Raw genomic sequence first — 11,928 nt, 5'->3', positions numbered from 1 at the left:
TTGCCTTCAAATCTGTGCTTTCTGTTGGTAGCTTACTGAGCCCCCTCTCCTACCTTGAAATCATTGGCACAGATATACATGTGCTTAGGAGTGGTTTGAATCTACCATATATACATTTGGGAAGTCTTAACTATCTTCTAAAAGACTAAAGAGTAAGGGATGATTTACCTTGGATAATGAAACTCAGATTTTGCTGTTGTTTCTGTTCCAAAGTGTTTTATACTGATAAAGCAACCCCAGTTTAGCATTGCCATTGAGAACACCGTGCCGAAATACTATGCACTTTGGGTTCCTTCACTTCACTTAAAATCTATGGTTGCTAAATTGTTGATACTCTAGGTTATGAATTAACCGATAGTCAAACTGAACAATTCCCCATTGACAGTTTTTGTTCAATGGCCAAGAACACCTGAAATTTGGATAAAGGAGCTGGAAAGGAAGAATGGGCCCCTTTGTGGATTCCTACATGTTTTAGGTAAAGCTTGATTAGTTGTTCCTCACCTGTATTCTGGGGCTATTTTTAGCAGTGCCCTTAGCTAGATGTATTTACTCATGGGGCATAACCTTACTGATACTGTACGTTTGTAATATTAACAATCTCTGACTTAGGAATGTGGTCTGAGTCATAGAACACCTCAGAAAGTGGGTAAAGCTTATTATCGAAGCTGGAAACGGCCACATCATTTATTGAGTCTCAAGGCATTTAAACACTAATGACTCGCACATGAACTCTAAACTAGGTCTACCCTCCAGAGTGGAGATAGGTCATGGCTGCCCAGACCAGTGAGGAGGGGGAGGATTGAACTGTGAAGTGTATTGAAGTATATTCCCTACAAGTATTTCTCTTTGAGCAGAGCTGTATATTTAGGTAGACTGCTCTCAGGCAGAATGAAACAAGATGGCGCCCACCACTCACAACCAGGAACCAAACAGCAAATAATCCAAATTCTGTGTTTACAGGGCTTTCATGCTCAGTAAAATGCATAAGTACTTTTATTACGGTTCTTAAAATTAGAAAACCATACTCCTATTTTGCTTTCATTTTCCTTTGGGATTTAAATAAAGCACTCCTACCCCCCTGCCTCCTGACCCCAGATCACACCCTCTTTTGGCTGTGTTAACAAAAATTAGGTCCAGGAGACAGAAGGGGGTGCACATATATGTGGGAACTGTGCAGAGTGAACAGTATTGGTAAAAGAAAATTAAGCTCAAGACAGAAACTAAATAGAGATGTGAAAGAGAAAGGCTAAGCTAGACTTTCAAGCAATTGAACGTTTCTCGTTTGTTTTACAGTGAGAACCGCTGCCCCACCAGACCAACAGTATTTTAAATGTGAATTCTGTCTCCTTACCAGCTGTTTCAATTAGGCAAGGTAGCTGTGTAACACATAGACCCCAAGATAAATAATGGCACAAAGAATAGTCAATGATAGTTTTTCTTGGTTGGGGTGTAGTGGTGGCTATTCTCCTTCATGTTGTTACTCTAAGACCCTGGCTTTTCTTATCTGTGTCTCCACTATCCCTTTGATGTAATCTTTTGCATCTAGGTAGAAGGGGCGAAGTAGGGTCAAGGGAGCATCTGCTTGAAAGCTTTGAGCTAAAAGTGGCACACATAATTTTTGTTCACCTTCTCTTGGCTGGAACTCAGCCTTGTGGCCCTACCTCCCGTGAGAAAGCCTGGGGTATACGGCCCAGCTGTATGACAAGGAAGAGAAGGGAACGGAGCCTCTGCACAGCCAGCAGCCTGAGCCACATCATCTTATCCCAAATGCTGTAGTCATAATAGCAAATATTTATTAGTGCTTATTATGTGCTAAAGGCTTCATATACATTTTTTTCCCACTTAATCCTCACAACAACCCTATGAGGTAAGAAATATCACTCCCATTTTACAGATGGTAAAACTGAAGTTTGGCAAGGTTAAAAAAAACTTGCACAAAGCCGAACGGCAAATGGAGAGTCAGAACACATACTTAAGATGCTCTTTGTCTGAGGGGTCAGAATTCTTTTCTAAGCTAGAGAATGGGCCTGGACAGGGAAGCAGAGACAATAGCTCACCAGTATCTTTCCCTCTTTTGCAAAGAACTAAAGAACTGTTATTCCTTCCTCCTTTGCCAAACGTCCCTTTGGAGATGCTGAGAGGAGAGAGGCTGGTGGAAGAATTGGAGGAGGGAGGTGATTAAATCACCTTAAACCTGTTTTTAAAATCTCCATTTTCAAAAGCTTTCTGTATTTAACAATGCTTGACTGTGAGAGACACTAGCCCCTTTTTGGGGCCAGCCGAGTAACAGAACGCAACTTCTAACAGACTGGCTGGTGTGCTAAGGTAGCAATTGTATTTAAATTTCAGTATCAGTAACTCTAGCTGGAAACACCTAAAGCAAAAGGAAGGAAGGGGTATCAGGGCACATTTTCACCCCTTCAATTGCTCCGGGGGCTACAGATGGAAAGTTTTATGTGATAGAGTTTATTTTTGCAACTTGCAATTTTCCTCTCCTTTGAAAATTAAGGTGGCCTAAAAAAGTCTTATATGTGGGCCAATACAGCAATAAATTTATGAAGTGAAAAAGTAAAGGTTTTGTGGTGTCATAAGCTCACCCACACTATACATACATTTATTACTTAAAATGCTCCAGATTTAAGTTTCATTATGGAGCGAGTGTGTTATAAGCAAACTAACTTAGGATTTCAGAGTTTTTGAAATTAAATAGCAGCTCATGGTGCTCATGTAATTTGTTTATTTTTATAGCAATGTTATGTCCTGAAAATAAACAAACAAACAAAAATCAGAGTCTGAAAAGCTTCAAGGTTTGTATGTACCTGAGCACAGAAAGTTAGAAAACATTCACTTTTAATGAAGCCAACATTTTAAAATTTAGAAATTCTTTTAAAGAAAGTCAAAATTTGGATGATCGTTTTTAATGCTTAATTATACATATACATATATATGTATATCCATAAGCTATGAAAGTCAGTTAACAAAGGCGTAGAAATAGGATGAAAAGTGTTCTTTAAAGGCGATTTGCTAAACTTCCCCACTGAGTTCTGTTTATCCTGACCTGGCAAGGCTGCTGTATTTCAATTCAGGGCTTCTTTTGCATACAGAAGTACAGACTTGCTGAGCTGAGCCAAATCTGTCTATCCAATTACTGGGTAAGAGAGCTGACTGTAGCTTTAGGCAAAACCTGTAATCTGTAAAACTCTATAGTATCAGTGACAGCCTAATCACAGGGAAGAACCAATAGAGTGTATATGTTACTTGAGTGTTACACAGATGCATAGTTCTCTCTACAAATAACCCACTTCAAATCTAACACCAAAGAGCGATGAAATATACAGAGCCTTGAAAAGAAATATCATTTGCTATCTCTACAGTAATTTTTGGATAGAAGGGTTTTCAAAGGGAAATAAATTCTCAGCAGTGTATTGCAAATCACTTAGCTGAGTACTAGTTTGAATGCTTTTATTACATTCAATAAAAATCTGGTTTAGCAACTGTTGCTCTCAACATCTAGCTATTTTAGTGACTTTATAACATTTGGTAAAATTATATTTTGCTAGAATTTACATTGTTTATAAAGAGAATGAATTCAAGGGCAATGTTTGATTACATTTTATCACACAAAATCCAATAATGATTTAAATTTAAGATGAAAAGTTAATCTCTATAAAAACATAATGTTGAGTGAAAGCAGCAAGATATAAAACATGTACATACTGTATATGACATATAAAATTAAAAGGCAGGCAAAAATTTATTTATCTAGCATGTTAGAGGTCGGGAGCAGGAATATCTCTAGGGAGGAAGGCAGGCAGAGTGGTTGGGGGAGGCAAAGAAGTGAACTTTTAGGGTGATGATAATGTTCGATTTCTTAACCTAGGTCCTACTTATACTCCGTGTGTTCATTTGTGATAATTCATTGAGCTGTAAACTTAAGATTTGTATGTTTTTCCATATGTGTGTAATAAGCTAATTTAAAAAGTTAAAACAATTCATCTCTACAATGTAATGTTAATGTTTTAAGAAAGAAAGGATTACAATTATGAGCATAGATTGCGTATTTTTGAACCAACTATTAGCTTTGTAGTCACAAAAGCGCTAGTCAATGTTGTTTTTTTTTTTAAATTCAGATTACTTCCCACTTTAGTTTATAAAAATAATTCAATTTCTATGGAAAAAGTGAAATAGATTTAATCTGTATGGATTACAATGGGAAAGTGAATTCTTTTTTCTCATGCATGGAAATATGGGCAAGAATAAAATCAGGGCAGGGTATACTTAAGAAGATACTTTAATTCATGTTATCAGTATATCTTATAAGAAACTGAAAACCCCTGTAAGTGAGATTTTGCTAGGCCCAGCGTTTTTAGTGGTAATGAAGTTTCATGGCCATTATCACAATCATCTGGTAATCAACACCTGGGATATCTACTCCAGTAGAAATAAAAACCCTGGCAAAATGTTTCCATTTATAGTTTTTTAAAATAGAAGAGGGAGCAGATAATAGATAACTTAGTAAATGTATGTTAACATGGTTAAGCAACCATACAATTTTTTAATAAATTATGGCTTAATTTTGATTTAATTTTGATTTGTTTTAATTTCTTTTAAAATAACAGCAAGAAATTTCATGTGAATTTAACTTCATTTATAATGGCAAGCCAAGTAACTTAATGCTTTTATCCATTCCCCCAACATTTATCGAGGGTCTTCTATTTGCCAAGCCACTGAGAAACAATGGTGCAGGAAACACATCCTTCACAAGCTGACAGTTTAAGAGGAAGAGTTAATCTGTCTCCCTCTCTCTCTTTGTCTCTGTCTGTCTGTCTGTCTGTCTGTCTGTCTCTCTCTCTGTACACATATATTCACACACACACACACACATCTATATATACACATATATATACACACATATATATACACACATATATATACACACGCACATATCTATATATACACACATATATACACACACATATATACACACACACATATCTATATATACACACACATATATATACACACACATATACACACACATATCTATATATACACACATATATATACACACATATACACACACATATCTATATATACACACATATATACACACATATATACACACACACATATCTATATATACACACACATATATATACACACATATATACACACACACATATCTATATATACACACATATATATACACATATATACACACACATCTATATATACACACACATATATATACACACATATATACACACACATATCTATATATACACACATATATATACACATATATACACACACACATCTATATATACACACATATATATACACACACACACACACACACATAAAAGCATTTACTATGTGCCAGTCTCTGTTCTAGGTTCTGAGGAGCTTTAGAAAGAGAGGAGAACATTAAAAAATTCTCATCCTTTTAGGAGTTACATTCTACTAAGAGAGGACGAACAATGAACACGCTATTTGAAGAACTCTTCAAATATATATTTATAATTTTTACATAAATATAAATACATAAATATAGTTACAGGTATTTAAAGTGTGCTTCTGGTAAATAAGATGTAGCTGGATCTTGCTTTTTTGCCTGGTCTGACAACCTCTGCCTTTTAGTTGGAGTATTTAGTCCCATCGTGTTTTCTGGTGCACCTGTCTCACAAACCAGGACACTCCCCTACATACTCACAATACCACCATTGAAATCGGGATATTAACATTAATTTATTACTGCTACCCAATCTTCAAACCTCAGTCAAATGTTGTCAGTTGTCTCAATAATCTCCTTTATATAAAGAAAAGGGTCCATCTTAGTATCCCTTTCAGTCTTTACTTGATTTCCACAACCTTGACGCTTTTGAAGATTAAAAGTAGTAATTTCATAGAATTGTCCAATTTTTTCCTAACTTGTTTTCTGAACTCGTATGGTTCAGATTACACATCTTTGGCAAGGATATCCCAGAGGTGATGTTGTGTCCTTCTTGTTGTAGACATCAGGCGGCACACAATTTCAATTTGACCTATTACTGATGATGTTCCCATTGGCCACTTGATTAAGGGGGTGTCTGTCAGGTTTCTCAACTGTAAAGTTACTTTTTAGTCCTTCACAATTAGTAAGTGTTTTATAGGGATATACTTTGGAAGTAAGCGAATATTCAGTTCTTCATTAACCTTGAATTTATTCATTTATTTATATCAATTTGGACTCATGGTTTCCAGTTTCAGACAATAGGTTATCATCAATGACATTATTCTTCATTTTGTTGCTTGAATTTATGCTGCTGGCCCTCCACCTGGCTTCTGAGTTTTTTCACATGTCCTCCTCTTTCTTTGGGTACCTCCTTGTACTCTGGTACAATAAAAGTTCCAGGTTTGTCTATTATTTTATCTGGCCCAGTCCTAGAATCTGTCATTTCTCTCTTTTCTTGAGTGAATGTCTTCCTCACTCGTCTTAGGCTCTGATTTCATATGGTAGGCCCTCGCCTTGTAGGGACCCCTCCTCACCCTGCTTTTACAGTTATTCACACATTTCCCATTTCCAGTGCTCTTCATTCCCTTATGTAGATTTAAGTTTCCACCCATATCATTTTCTTAAAGCCTGAAGATACTCTTTTAACATTTCTTGTAGAGAAAATCTGATGGTGGTGGTAAATTCTCTAGGCATCTGCTCATCTTGAAATATTTTTAGTTTGCCTTCATTTTTAAAGGATATTTTTACTAGATATATAATTCCCTGGTGACAGCTTTTTCCTTTCGGCACATTATAGATACCATAGCATTGCCTTCTGACTTGCACTGTTTCAGGTGAAAAGTCGGTGGTAATTCTCACCGCTGCTGCCCTGTATGTATTAATATGTAATGTGTCTATTTTTTTCTGGCTTCTGTAAAATTTTTCTCTTTGCCACGGTTTTAAAATTAGATTATGAAGTATCTATATGTAATCTTTCTTTTTTTTCTTATTTTAAAAATGCTGCTTATAGTTAATTGAGCTTTTTGGTTGGTAGTGTTGTTTTTTCCCTCAAAATTGGAAAAATTTCAGCTACTATTTCTTAAAAAAAAATTTTTTCTGTCCCCTCCATCTGAAACCCTATCTGCCTGTATAATAGTCTGCTTGCTATTTTCCCACAAGGCACCGGCTTGTCAGAACCCCAGTGACTCCTGGCCTTGAGCCTCTCTAGAATCTTTCTTCAGCTCGTCATTCTCTGGCACTTGTTTTCTTCCAGGCTTTGTGGAGTCTTGTCCTCACATGCATGCCTTAGTATTCAGCTAATGACTAACGAGAATCCCTGGGAACTTTTGGGGAGCTTCTTCTTTTGCAGTGTTTTCTGCTCTGGGGCTCTGGGACTCTGTCAGTCACTTCAGAACCCCTGAAGTCTAATCTCTCTTTCCTCAGTTTGGCAAGACTGCCGAGCTCTGCTTGGGCTCTGCCTACCTGTGGTTTAGAAAGAACCTCCAGGCAGAAAGCCAGGACTACTGTGGGGCTTATCTAGACATTTCCCTTCTTTCAGCGACCATAACTCTGTGACCTATTGTCCAATATCTGAAAATACTTGTTTCATATATGTTTTCAGTTTTATAGGTATATACGTGAGTAGCATTAATTTGATACCAGTAATGGTAATTTGATAGCAGGGTTAATTTCATACCAGATATCACAACCAGGAATGAACACTGAGTAAATTCTATAGTATATTAGAAAGTGATAAATGCTCTGACAAAACAGAGCATTTATAGAATTATAGAATACAGTGAGGAGGTTGGGTAATGCTGAGTGAGGGAGGTACAATTTTAAATTCCATATCAGGAAACATGTATTATAATTCAGCATAAGTATAAGGGGAGGGTACTTTAGGCACATCAGTGAAAGAAGGGACACCTAAATGATCTAGGGGTATCTGGGAAGATTGAGAGAGGAAGTCATAGGTAGTCTACGACCTGAAGGATTATGAGTTAATTGGGCAATGGAATAGGGTGTGAGAGTGTTGGCATGTTTTCTAAGATACTGGAAATAACTTTAAAAACATTTTTTTGAGACAAGGTCTCACTCCGGTTGCCCAGGCTAGAGTGGAGTGGTGTGATCTCTGCTCACTTCAACCTTGACTTTCTGAGCTGCAATGATCCTCCCACCTCAGCTTCCTGGAGTATCTAGGACTACAGGCACACGCCACCACACCCAGCTTTTTCTTTTTTTTTCTTTACGTAGGCATGAGCCACCATGCCTGGCCCCTGGAAACAATATTTTTAAAGACTCAATGAGAAACATTAACAGCACATGGTGAGATTGTAAAATATAAGTAGTTGCCTATGGATGACACAATTGTGCTGTAAAGCAGAGGCCAAGTCATAAAGGGCCTTGCAAGCCCTATTGCCAGGTTTGCATTTGTCATGGGTCTTGGAAAATCATTAAAGGGTTTTACGCAAGTGTGAAACCTGATCATAACCTCTACATTTCCACATCTCTGTCTATAGAATGAGTCTATTGAAAATAATGGCATCAGTTGTTTATTTTAGAAATGATTCTAATTTTTAAATTGAGGGTTCAAGTTTTGTATCCATATGGAAAGCCAGTGTCCACTGCCTAATATAAGACCTTGAGAAGATACTGTTTTTCTGTCAGGCACAGTGTCTCATGCCTGTAATCCCAGCACTTTGAGAGGCTGAGGCAGGAGGCTCAATTGAGCCCAGGTGTTGGAGATCAGCCTGGGCAACATGGCAAAACCCTGTCTCTACAAAAAAATACAAAAATTAACTGGGCATGGTGGTGCATGCCAGTTGTCCCAGCTGCTCAGGAGGCTGGTGTGGGAGGATCGCTTGAGCCCAGGGGGTCCAGGTTGCAATGAGCCAAGATTGTGCCAGTGCACCCCAGCCTGGGTGGAGAAAGATCTTATCTTAAAGAAAAAAAAAAGATACTGTTTTTCAAACAAACTTGTGGACTACATATTTTCTGAAAGATAAAGTGATCTCAACATAAAAAGGAAATTGATGGTGAAACTAAAAACTTAATATCACTATTAAAAGAGGTAAAAGATTGAATTATAATAGAGAGTAGTCAATTGAATTATGGTATTTATGAGTATATACAAAACTAGACACAGTGAATAAAATGTTTATACTGAAGGTTTGGTAGAATCACAAAAGAGAGAAGAGGAAGAGAATAACAAGGAAGTCAGCGAACAAGATATCAGTCTTTTTATTTCCATGCCAGATGGACCAGTTAGAAAAAAAATATTGCTTTTTCTATATTTTTTTGTATTTTTTTTCAACTCAATTCAAAAAACATTTATTGGCTTTCATGCTAGGTACTAAGGGAATGAGAAAAAAAAAGATGACTAAGACTGTTTTCATACCAAAGTCATTTATAAACTTGGGGAAGCAGATGCTTCTAATTATTTGTTACAAATGGCAGAATAAAATGAATGGGTTCCACCTTGAGCTAGGAGAAAAAATCATGTGAACATTTAACTCTACGAGAAAGCACATAAAAATAAATGCTACAAGAGAGGTACAAAAAAACAAGCTCCCATGGGAAACCCAGGGTTAATAAATTCTGACTTGAGGAGAGTGAGAACTTTCACAGAAGACAAAGGTTTGGACTGTATCAAAGGTTGAGTGGTTCTTGCATAGTTGGACAGAGTAGAAAGGTTATTCCGGGAAAGGCATGAAATAATGGACTGAGCATATCTGGAAAATATCATGTATTCTTGAATCATATGGTTTGTCTCTGTGTCCCCACCCAAATCCCATTTCAAATTGTAATCCCCACGTATCAAGGGAAGGACCTGGTGGGAGGTGATTGGATCATGGCAGCAGTTTTCCTCTTGGTGTTCTTGTGCTAGTGAGTTCTCTGGAGATCTGATAGCTTAAAAGTGGCACTTCCCCTTTCCTTTTCCCCTGCTGCCTTGTGAAGAAAGTGCTTGCTTCTCCTTCACCTTCCACCACAATTGTAAGTTTCCCGAGGCCTCCCCAGCCATGCAAAACTGTGAGTCAACTAAACCTCTTTTGTTTATAAATTACCTAGTCTCAGGAGGTTCTTTATAGCAGTGTGAAAATGGACTAATAAATTGAACGACTGGAGTTGGGGGAAACAAAGTGAGATATATTTGGAGATGGTAGGAAATATTGCTGCCCTGCTCAGATCCACTTTAGTAGGTCATGTGCATCTCCCCCAGCTGCAATGACTGTTGGCTGCTAATAAGATCACAGCTGTATCTTGTTTTGTTTTTTTTTTTTTCAGAGAGCTCCCCTCAGCTGAATGAGAGCCATCTCAACAGAAAGCTTAACTTCCCCCCATCCTTAGCCCATGGTCCATGACAGACTGTTGTGGGGTTATAAACGAACAGCTCCCTTTGCCTAAAAGTGGAATTAACTCTGCTTTGCAATTCATGCTCCGGTGCCCTCTGTGGAATTAGGCTGAAGCTGGACTTCAACCAAGACCTCATCCTTGCTTAGCTCCTTCTCTTGCCTTATTCTGCTTTCCTGGATTGTCTTCTCCCGAGAGCACTTACTCCCCCAGTAAATCACAAAGTAACTCCGTCTTTACTTACAGGCGATTGGAGCTAAGATGGATTGAACTGGAAAGGTAGGTAGAAACAGGCTGGGGAGAGTCTCAAATACCATGCTAAGTTTAGATTTTATCGTCAAGGCAGTAGGGAACTGACTATGGAGGTTTTTTGAATGGGAGGAGGACTTGCTCTTTGAAGGGATAGCTCTGACAGATGAAACATTGCAGAAGTAGGATTTTTAGGACTTGATAGCTGGATATGAGATAGGAAGGAAAAAGAGAAGAAAAGATCATCTTGAAAGTTCTAGTGAGAGTTGTTGAATTTGAGATGCCAGAGGAAAACCAATGTGAAAATGTCCATCAAGCAGTTGGAAATTCAACCTGTAGTTCATGGACAGGACTGGAATGTAGATTCAGGAATTATCACTCATAAATTTAATAAATGTTTATTTAGCATTGCTGTGTTTTACAAATACAAGGACAAATTAGACATTGTGGAAGACAGAGATGTTATAAATATTTCAACGAGAAGTGTTAATTGTGTAATACACTTAATATAAGATGGTGGTAGGATACTTTATTAGAACGAGTAAACAGTTCACTAAAGAGGCATAAACTAAATATCCAAAATCAATGGCTTCCTTCTGTATCTGTATCAAACACTTAGAAAGTGAAGTGAAACTTATTCCATTCACGTTGACCACAAAAGTATCAAATATCTAAGAACAAGTTTAACTAGAAAGGTGCAAGAGATTCTTTGAAAAAACAATATAAAACATTATAGAGAGATGTAAAAAAAATTGAGTAAATGTACAAGCAAACCATACTCTTAGGAAAGTCATATTGGAACAATATCTGTTCCAAGCTAATATCTTAAATTCAATAAGATTCTAATGGGAACTCCATTGGAATTTGGGAAAATCTTGTCAAACTGATTCAAATATTTTTGTTTATTTAAAAAAAAAGCCTGTAAGAAAATAGACAATATTTTGAAAAAGAAGAATGAATATTGCACTTTCACTCCTGGATAGTACAGAAAACAACAAGTTATGGCTGGGCATGGGGGCTCATGCCTGTAATCCCAGCACTTTGGGAGGCCGAGGTGGACAGATCACTTGAGGTCAGGAGTTCAAGACCAGCCTGGCCAACATAACAAAACCCTGTCTCTACTAAAAGATACAAAATTAGGCAGGCATGGTGGCAAATGCCTGTAGTCCCAGCTACTCAGAAGGTTCAGGCAGGAGAATTGCATGAACCTGGGAGGCAGAGGTTGCAGTAAGCAGAGATCACATCACTGCACTCCAGCCTGGGTGACAGAGCAAGACTCCATCTCAAAAAAAAAAAAAAAAGAAGTTATAGAGTTTATGGCTGGCATGAAAGCAGGTAATTTCAGGCAGCAGTAT

Source organism: Macaca fascicularis, chromosome 2 (assembly GCF_037993035.2).
Source record: "Macaca fascicularis isolate 582-1 chromosome 2, T2T-MFA8v1.1".
NCBI classification, from domain to species: domain Eukaryota; kingdom Metazoa; phylum Chordata; class Mammalia; order Primates; family Cercopithecidae; genus Macaca; species Macaca fascicularis.
This window is presented reverse-complemented; position numbering follows the sequence as displayed.